Source organism: Diceros bicornis, unplaced genomic scaffold (genome assembly GCF_020826845.1).
Source record: "Diceros bicornis minor isolate mBicDic1 unplaced genomic scaffold, mDicBic1.mat.cur scaffold_97_ctg1, whole genome shotgun sequence".
Classification (NCBI taxonomy): Eukaryota; Metazoa; Chordata; class Mammalia; order Perissodactyla; family Rhinocerotidae; genus Diceros; species Diceros bicornis.
In genome coordinates this window covers 1,387,552-1,396,744 of record NW_026691866.1, presented here as the reverse complement: position 1 = coordinate 1,396,744, position 9,193 = coordinate 1,387,552, and the positions used below count along the sequence as shown (strand labels likewise).

The 9,193-nt window shown below is 37.1% G+C and overlaps 1 long non-coding RNA gene across 2 annotated transcripts; it reads right to left on the bottom strand.

Moving 5' to 3' along the window:
- Window positions 1-1,217: 1,217 nt before the first annotated feature.
- Window positions 1,218-5,519, bottom strand: LOC131403959 (uncharacterized). Of its 2 annotated transcripts, XR_009219669.1 has the most exons (5): window positions 5,385-5,519; window positions 4,632-4,703; window positions 3,628-3,723; window positions 2,540-2,679; window positions 1,218-1,322 (listed from the first exon to the last, which is right to left on the bottom strand). It is a non-coding gene; the product is annotated as an uncharacterized LOC131403959 (long non-coding RNA). The 2 variants fall into 2 exon arrangements; XR_009219670.1 differs by lacking the exons at window positions 1,218-1,322; window positions 2,540-2,679; window positions 3,628-3,723 and adding an exon at window positions 4,018-4,077.
- Window positions 5,520-9,193: the final 3,674 nt, after the last annotated feature.

Here is a 9,193-nt window from a genome sequence, read left to right as displayed (position 1 = left end):
TTTCATTATTTACCTATTCCATCATCCATGATCAGTCTTTTATCATCTCATTCCAGTCATATTAGTCATATTCTGAATGTCTGAATATGCCACATGAAAACATTTAAAAAAAACTTTATTGAGGTATGACTGACATACAAAAAGCTGTACATATTTAATGTATACAACTTAATGTGTTCGGAGATAATATACACCCGTGAAACCATCACTACTCAAGTCCTTAACCTATTCATCACCCCCAAATGTTTCCTCCTGTCCTCTTTAATTTTTTTATTTAACTTCCTTTTTTAAAATACTTTTTTTCTTTTGAGGTAGGAATACTTAACATAAATCTACCCTCCTAGTAAATTTTTAAGTCTACAGTACAGTATTGTGAACTATCGGCCCATGTTGGATGGTAGGTCTCCAGAACTTATTAATCTTGCATAACTTTTGTTGCTCAAACATCTATTGCCAAGAGGCCCTCTTCATCTTTAACTGAAAAATCCCCCCATATTTTTAAAAGCTCAACTCAAACATAAGCTTTCCATGAAGAATTATCTGATTTATCCAAGTAACACTATCTACTCTTGTTGACTCTGCTAACCTCTAACTACCTTTATTTTGGCACTTTTCAAATTGCCCTGCTATTCTTTTTCACATGTACCTCACTATGATTTCTTGGAAAGCAGAGCCTTTATCTTATCAAGTTTGCATGCTCAGTTCATTGTTTATGTCTTCTACTAGAGTAATAATAATATAATATGTCCATTCATTTATTGAATCTTTAGTTCTGGTTTTTGCACACCTACTATGTGTAAGACATAGTGCTCGCCACCTTGGGTGTAAAGATATGAATAGGAGGCATGTGCTAAAGACACCCACACTTACTTCCATCATAATTCCATGTGTGTTATTCTGTGATCAAGATGAGTATAGGGTGCTACGGAATATCTAAGTGTTTGCCTAACACATCATGTGGTTTAAGGGTTGTATTCCCTTGAGAAGAGCTGCTTCAGCAGAACCTAACAATGTGAGTATAAGGAAGCCAGATCAAGGTAACTCCCAACATGGAAACGATGTATTGATTTCCTAAATGAATGTATTGAATGAGTGAATGAAATAATAGAAAATAATGAAGAAATGTGATGCTATTGGTTACTCTCAGATCCTTTACATTTTATTTGGAGACAAAGAAGAGGTGAGAGAAAGTGATTGTGTAATTTTGCCAGTTCATATCTGTCTGATTACATATTTCTCTCTCGGGGCACAATACACAGACAAAGCAGCAGGTAGCTCTCTCTTCCTGAGGGATGTTCCTGAATCCTGGCTGACAGAACGTCCTACACCCAGAGTGGGGAGTTTGAAAGAAGAGAATTATTGATGATACTGAACAATACTATATAATTGGATAATATTTTTTTATTTAATAATATTGAATAATTGATAATATTGTTTAAATTACCTCAAAACTTATCTTAGAGATCACCTATAAGATTTGACATGATTGATGCACCCAGGGAAAGCAAAATAAAATCAAGGTCAATCTGCAGAAAAGAGTTCCCAACACTTGTTTGTTTTATGGAATGGGGCATCTGGCCATAACAAATGTGATTCTGAATATGGTATTCCAGGATTACTTTTTTGAACTATAAGCAGATTTTACCTTAATAAAAAATAATATTTTAATTCATACAATGCATTTATATGAGAATTGTTTGATTAGTACAAATTGTAATTATTGAATTTATTTAGTAATGTATTTAATGTCAGGTAGATTATACACCAAAGACACAGGGACAGGCTTGAATGATATAATATAGCATCTTGAGGGATGGCTTACAAGACTGAGTTCTAAAGGGAAATCTGAAGAAGAGGAAGAATGCAGTTCCTTGGGAGCCAAAAGAATCTTTTTTTCTGATGGTGAATTTTTCTACAAGAATGTATAAAGTTGGGATGAAGAGATGGAAATATAAGGAAAATTAATAAAATATTGAAATATTAAAAAAAACCCCTCAATGTCAATTCTTTTGATTTTCGTTAAAGAGAATAAAATTTGTTTTCTGGAAGAAAAGCGTATGGCAAAAGACAATTTGAATTGTATCTTTAAATCATCAAAAGTCTAGGTCATCAGCATCTGTTATATCTTCAGGGCACAATGCATGCAGAGCAATAAATTTGCAAGCACGTGAGATTGACACTTTTTCAGCTTAAATGGGAATTCAATCAATTTTTTATCAGCTCATCCTATTAAATTGGTAGCCTCACTGTCCTGCTGTAATGTATAAAGCATTTCAAAATTCCGGAATATCTCTTTAATTACAAGTGTCCTTTCAATATCTCTTGGACAGTAAGAAAAATTATATCAACAAATGAGAATTTTGTTATGAGTTAAATGATTTCACCATTATTTTCATATATGCTCTCTATCTTGTGATGTAGATGATTAATCCAAGATTGACTTGTCTGCAACCTTTTTGAATCGCATGGCCCAGTCTATCAGCTCCTCATGTGTGATGAAACCTTGACCACGTGGTTCCTGGGGAACAAACTCCCTTACTTTCACCTGAAGTCCAAGACCTTTAGGAAAATCATATAGTTCAGAATTACATGCTGTGACACAGAGTTTCTTTTCTCATCCAGTGACACGTGAGCTCCAGTGCTTTTTTTAAATTGGGTGTTTCTTAGGAATGGGTGGAGCTAAAAGGGAGACATAATTGGGAAATGAAATGAGCATGGAAATTGAAGGCAGAAAACCCAGATTCGAACTGGTGGGGATACTGAGTTGCCCAGCAATTAGATTTTTTCCCCTCTATATTAGTCATCCTCTGAATAAGTTCAATTTGGGGAGTGTTTACTATTCTGCATGCTTAAGGAAGCAGGCATTCTTGTCTGCCCTCAGAGAGCACATGGTGAGGTTTAAACCATTCCTGAAGATTCCACGTCCAGGGAGTGCTGTGGGGCTAAACCTGAGCTGCACCTTGAGCAATGAGGTTTGCTTTAGGGGTGCTAGGGAGTTTCCTCGACCTCAAGAAGAGACAAAGACAGCCTGCTTCTTCCTACCTTTGAACAAAATATTTTATTAAATGAGAGAGAAGAGATGAAAGCTCCTAGTACAGAATCTTCACGCATTAATTGATATAATTTCTATATAAATGTACAACTGATATTTGTATAATACATAACTATATATATGGTTGTATATATACATGAACAAATATAGATTCACAACAAATGTGTGTATTTAGATCTAACATGACATTCACTTCCTCATACCTGAAAGCAAGAGTTTCATGACACATTATTCATAGGTTTTGGATTTATAAAAGTCTAGGTTCATGTACAAATTCATCTAAATAGAATTGATAAGGACTTGGGGAATTAAAATATATTTCATAGTATTGGGGTTCTGATCTGTAAAAAGGGGATCAAACTCCTTGCTTCCAAAAGTCATTTTAAATTTCAATGGGGAAATATTTATTTAGCTATCAGTAGCCTTTCTAGAAAAATGCAGGAAGTTCAAATAAATTGTCCTTTCCCCCGAAGCATTTAAGATATCAAGGGATAGGGCCAGAACTAGATTTTGGAAATCCCTGAATTTTTTAATTCCCTGGGATGAATTGTCATTGTTTTCTCTTGAACGCTTACCTCTCACAGTGAAAGTTTTTAATCAATTATTTCTAGTTAAAAGAGTTGACACTGTTGCTAATTAGACCCTACAATCATTAGAGGTTTACTTGCAACCTGTAAGAAAGAACAGTAATTCATTATGCACAAGTCACTGCTGATCTGTGACAATGTGACAATCACAATTCGATACCCAAATAAAATAACTCTCGGATCCTAAAAGAACAATAATGAGAATCCTATTTAAGGGAGAATTTTACCTGCTAAGGGAAAAGCATGAGCTGGCCTGCATCCATTATGGACCCCGGTTCTGCTTTTATAAGAAGTATTTCATGGAGGGCTCATGCCACCACATCCACAGCATCATAGATGTAGTAGCTGGATCCAGACAGAGTCGTGTCTAATGTTTCTTTTGGCAGAGACTCCAGGGAGGCATTGAATGGACACTCCAAAAATTTCCACATTCAGTTCCTGCAAGTGAGCAGTTGAAATGTTCAAGGCATCATTTGGTAAAGAAAAAGTCTTCTTGGTATTTAGAGGGGCTAACTGTCCATAGAGAGTGTTTAAATCCAGATATCTCAAAGTTCTGGTGTGCAAAGGAAAGACTCCCATGGTAGGTATCGAAAAAGTGGTGACGTGGAATAAAAGAAGCATCCCACTGTGGTGTAGTGATCCACACCTTCTGAGTGGTTAAATAATGGTTTCCTGCAATGCTCACATTTATTAATCTACTTGTGTCACCATAAATGATAAACACGTTGGCTGATGAGTCTGTGCTTCTGGCTATGCATGTCCAATCTTTTGAAGTGTACGTCCTCTTGCTCACAGGTATCTTAGTCACAGGCAGGCACCGTTCATAGTCATCTCTCTTCTAAGTTCCCAGAGGAATTGCTCACCTTTTTTATCAAGTGATACTAAGATTCCTACCCAGGTCCAGCCAAAATGTGTCAACAATAAGACCATTCTGAAGACTAGAGATGTGTCCTTGTGAGCTATCTGATAGAGAGCAGAAAACTAGTCCTTACCTTTCAGTACAGGATCAAAATCTCCATAGGTTGTCTGAATCAAAAGAGAAAAAGTGTTCCATATTGAGTTCTCTGGAAGAAAAATAAACAGAATTTCAACAAAATTCATATGATCAGCTAGCTAAACTTACATTCTTGGTGCTAACACTGTGAGTATGAAGCAATATTATCTGATGGTAGAAGTGATTGAGGGGAAGCTTGGCTTTGAACCCAGACTGCCTGGGTTCAAATCCTGACTCTAATGTGACTAGCTTAACGCACTTGAGAAGGTTAAATAACCTCTATCCATCTTAGTTTCTATATCTCTAAAAAGTCCCGTAATAACGTTACCTATTCATTGACTTATATTAGAATTAAATTTGTGACTATTTGTAAAGCATTTGAAGAGTGTAAAGTGGTTTTAAGTACATGTTTACATATAAAATTTTATTAACTATTCGATAAGTAACTAGGGTATGATTATTTCAGAATATCTAGCTTCCACTCCTTTGAGAGAATTTGGGCAACCACACTTCCAGAAGCTCCTGTGGTCTGCTTTAGACAGTGATGCTAGCCTCTGGCTACTTCATCCCTCTCTCAGATTCACACACCAAAATAATGAATCCACCATTTCAAGAACTATCTGTGGTAGGTTTTTTCCTATTAGGGAGACATGCAAAACCACTTTCTTCTTTTCCACATGAGTGGCCACAGAATTTCACCAAGGAGGAAAACGTCAGTCCCTCCAGATCCATCCCTCCACCACGCTCATACCTGTGGTATTTTGTAGAGCTCCAACAGTGTCGCAATGTGGGCAGAGAATGCTGGTGTGGTTCCTGCAGTGACAGCCACATTCTTGTTCTGTGCCTGGCAGGTGTAATTAGGGATCATCTGACCCCATCCCGATAACCACCTTGGTGACAAGGTGCTGACATCACTGTGGAAGGAATTGTAGACATGGAAACCCAGAGACAGGTTGGGGAGCCGCTGGGGGCTCCTGTTGATCTCCTCGATGGCAAAAACAAAGACCAGGACATAACGATAGTTTTTGAAGTTCAACCTGTACCAAGGCCATAGTATTAAAAACAAAGATCAAGTCATGCACTTCAGGCATAACTCAAGTGGGGAAAAAAAAGAGTAAAGGGTGGCATTTTGACTTAAGCAACTTGTTCATTCCAGAGCAATGGCTGTCTCTTCATGACTTTGGAATCTGGAGCACACGCACAAGATGTTCCCAAAGCCTTGGAAGATCAAGCCCTACAACTCTAGACTCAAAAGAGATAGATCAATATCCTAAAATGAATTAGTGGAACGAAGAGGCACAAAGGATGCTTAAGGGGAAAGAACCCATTTGCATATTTGTTTACAAGTCAAACACTATTTCACACAGTGGCACCAACATGAGGTTGGTCATGGGCATGTGCAGGTATAGTGAGATGAAGCAAAAGTTTATAATCCATTAAAGAAACTAGGTAGGACAGGGAAGTGCATAAGAAAAACTTGAAGGAAGGGCAAGTCGAGTATAGAATGGTATCATCAAAACTTTTGCAATATACCTTTCTAAAACTGCCTGCCTCACAGACTTAGGAAACACATACTACCAGAAGCAGGGAAATTGCACCATAATAAATAAGGAGATAGTCTTAGGGAGAAAATAAAGAGGAAGAAGCAATTTATGACTCTATGTTTTTCTAAAAGAGTTCTAAAACAATTCAGAGTCCGAGGAGCAGTGTAAACTTGCAGCTTTTCATCTATTTCTTTACAGATTAGAAAACCATCATAAGCAGTGAGCTTTACAGCTTATCTTTGGGTTGATTCCTCTCTTACACATCTAAGTTCAGTCCAACGTTAATTTTCAAACAATTTAATTGACAAGGTACAACATGCAATTCCAGAAGATTGCACAGCAGAACATAGGCTTTTGGTGCTCTAACATTAAAATATTATTTTCATTGGTGAATACAGCTTTAAAAACCAAAATGTTGGGATGCTGTAATTCTGAGTCACACAGAAACACTCAGATTGGATTACAAATAGGATTTGTATCCATTTCCTATTGCTACTCTGAGAAACTACCACAGATTTAGAAGCCTAAAATAACACAAAATTTATTATCTTATACTTTGGGAGGAGAGAAATCTAAAATGAGTCTCACTGGCTAAAATAAAGGTGTCAGCAGGAATGCATTCCTTCTGGAGGCTCTAGAGAAGAGTCCATTTCCTTGCATTTTCTAGCTTCTAGAGGCTGCTCACATTCCTAGGTAACAGCCTCATATCACTTCAATCTCTGTTTCCATTGTCATAACTCCTTCTCTGACTCTGACTTTCTTGACTTATTCTTTCACTTGTAAGGACCTTTGTGATTATATTGGACCCATCCAGATACTTCAGGATTATCTCCTCATCTCAAGATCCTTGACTTCTTCACACTTGCAAAGTCTCCTTTCTATGTGAGGTAACATATTGACAGATTCGAAGGATTAGGAATTGGTCACCTTTGGGGGCACATTTCACCTACCACAGGACCCAACTACATGCTTTCCAATACTTGAAGCAAAACACAGAAGAGGTTAAAGTAGGTAGAAATGATATTCCATTTAAATACGAACCAAAAGAAAGCATGGGTATCCTTGTTAATATCTGATAAAATCCGAGTTGAAAGCAAAAAGCATGTGACATATCAAAGGTGGTGACCATATGTCATATGTGACATATGTGGTGACCCTATGTGGTGAAAGGAAGAGAAGATCGAGTACTAACAGTCATTATATATATCCCCCCAAAGTGAAAAAAAGCTATTATTTATAGACCCATGTGCATAAGTACATATATGAACAACCAGATTTGGAGATTTAACATATCCTCTTAGAAATGGTCAAATTAAAGACAAAAAAAATATGCCAAGTTATGGAAGACTTAAGCTTAACAGATATTTACATATAAATGTAAATAACGCTGGTATATTATGAACCCCAAAGAATATACATACATTTGACCAGACACTGGGCCATCAAGTAAGCCTTTGAACATTGAAATTATACACAATGCATTCTCTGACCACAGTATCATTAGGCTAGCAATTAATAAAAAGATCTAGAAAATTCCATTTTATATATATATATGTATATATATGTTAAACACTTGATCTTTCATCCAGTACTAGGGATCAAATGTACAACACGACTATAGTTAACACCGCTGTATGATACATATGAATGTTAAGATACTAAATCCTGAGTTCTCATCAAGAGGAAAAAAATATTTTTTTCTTTTTTTGCTTTTTCTGTTTTATTATATTTATAGGAGATGATAGATGCTAACTAAATTTATTGTGGTAATCATTTTACCAAATATATAAGTCAAACCATTATGCAGTACACCTTAAATTTACACAGTGGTGAACGTCAATAATATCTCAATAAAACTGGAAAAAAGCACATCTTTTTCAGAGAATACACCAAATTATTTTAGACCATAAAGGATACTGAGTAAATGCATTTTGAAGAAAAATAAATATCATCTCAATAAATAGTTCATTTTTGAATAATCTATACATTATGATGAGACTTTCTCTTAGTACTAACTTCTAGCCAAGGTATGGTTTGCCCAAAGATTCCCTCCCCTCCCACAATATGGGTCAGGAGCAGGATGGCTTGTGGATCACTGCAGTAGGATCTTGGTGTTTTTTCCCTACAATTTGCATCCTTTAGGCTTTCAGAAAATAATCACTAATGGAGATTATTCCAAGGCAGGGGAAAATAAAAGATGCTTATTTCTGTCTTCTGTTTGGAAGGAAAATATTCCAGAAGGGAAAAATAAAGGAAGCCACAAATAATTATTGAAGGAAAAGAAAGGAGCTGATGATTCATAGTTTACGGGAGAATCTCAACACAGCTTTTATATTCAACTTTCATAACTGTCAGAGTGATTCACACACACACAGGAACTTACACGTAAAATGTGACATCTTTGCTTGGATGAGTCACAAAGAAATTTCCATTGCATTTCTGAATCCTGGGTCAATGTATAGAAGGGGGAAAACCCACTGACCACCAAGTCCCCTTCCTTGTAGACACTGGGCCTTATCTAATCAAAGCCACTCGAATAACTCATCAGGCACATGGAATGTGGAAATTTCCCAAGGAGGGGCAGAAGAAGCAGAAAGAACATCTCAGCTGACTCAACAGTCTGAGGCAAGGCCTCTAGTTAGTGGTGACTGAGGGAGCAGAGATGGAAAGAGACCTGCAGCGTAGCCTTCTGCAGGGAAATTTTACTCCTGTGCATGGTACACATGTCTAAAAGTGCTCTGCCATTCAAGACCGTGGAAAGAAGATTTGTTATTAATCAGAACTAGGGCATTTTCAAGAGCAATATATACTGGCTCAGATTTTCCCTCAATGTCACTGTGGGTCAGAGTTGCTTCCGGTGTCCTCTTTCTGTCACTCCCCCAGTCCAGGCCTAACTGCTCACTGCTCTCAGTAAGGAGCTCTGGGGTCCTCCCTGCCCTGGGGCTCAGCACCTGGCACGCTGTGCCCCGGTAAAGACAAAGGTGAAAAATACGTTTGGGCAACATCTTCCACTGAA